This window comes from Mus pahari, chromosome 2 (genome assembly GCF_900095145.1).
Source record: "Mus pahari chromosome 2, PAHARI_EIJ_v1.1, whole genome shotgun sequence".
NCBI lineage: Eukaryota > Metazoa > Chordata > Mammalia > Rodentia > Muridae > Mus > Mus pahari.
In genome coordinates, this window is record NC_034591.1 from 5,173,142 (window position 1) to 5,174,506 (window position 1,365).

Genomic DNA, 1,365 nt, shown 5'->3' on the forward strand with positions numbered 1-1,365 from the left:
CTCTGTCTGGAGGGTACAGACATGTTTTTACACATCTTTAGGAAAAGTCACTTATCTGGTGCTGCTCTGTGCTGGTTTTGTTGTTGTTGTTGTTGTTTTTAAGACTAGGCCTTTATTGGTCCAGAACTCAGAGTATGCTCTGGTGGCTGGCCAGTAAGCCCCAGGGACCCCCATCTGGGTGTCAGCAGCTCTGAGGAGCACACGCTGCTACACTTGGCTTTCTACATGGCCACGGAATTTGGCCTCTTCTGCTGCGTAACAAGTACTTCAGTTTCCCACCTCCACTCCTTTACCAGGTAGAGGCAGTTTGTCCCTGTAAGTCCCTCCACATTTTTGCCTGGAGGTGTTTTCCTCTGAAGGCATACTGCCTTCTTTTCTCTATTTCTTTCCCAGCTGCTTTGAGATTTGTGCATCTGGTAGATGAAGCTTCTCCTTCGTGGGCTGCTCTTAGCAGCTTACTTCTGAAAAATGTATATTGAGGTATTGCTTTGCTATAGCGTTGGCTTTAATTCCAGGCGGGCGCCATAGTGTTGTCTCACCTGGCTTCTTTAGTGTGTCTGACTTGAAGACAGTTGTTTACCTTGGTGGAGTTGTCTCTGTGGGGCATCTGAAAGTGGGGACACTTAATAGTCCAGGGAAGTGTGGTACAGGTTTTGGCTCTGGCAGTGGAAATGGTGTACCCTCTGAACAATGGGGGATTTCCCCTAACACAGCTGATACCACCTGTGCTACTAGCAAGAGCTTCTGGTACTGGCTGCCTCAGCAGTGGTGAAGCTACTGAAGCACTTCTCCTCTGACCAGTCAGTGGTAGACACAGAAGGAAGTTGGTGGGATGTGGTGGTGGGAAGAAACACAACCCTTCCTGGTGGAGAGGCAGCAAGAACTATGTATGTAGCCGGAGGTTCCATGGTCATCTTCTCAGAAGTGGCAGTGCACATCCAGGAACAGGGCTATGGCTGGTACTGGGCACTGTTCCACTCAGCCCTGCTTGGGCATGTGTGTTGGCACCGATGGCTGGAGCTCCATCTTTGACTATTTCAGCTATGGCGTGCACAAGATCAGAGAAGCAGTCCATTTACCTATCAGTTACATACCTGAGTGAGTGAGGTTCAGCAGCAGCAGCAGCAGCAGCAGCAGCAGCAACAACATAAGCAACAACAAGGGCTGAGGTGTTCTAGGCTCCTTTTGTGGTAGTGACTATCCAAGAAAGGACCCTGGCTAGAGCTGAGGAAAACTACTCTGGAGCAGGCTGTGGTGGCACATGCCTTTAACCTCAGTACTTACAAGATAGTGGACCGGGCAGTGGTGGCGCAGGCCTTTAATCCCAGCACGCGGGAGGCAGAGGCAGGTGGATTTCTGAGTTCG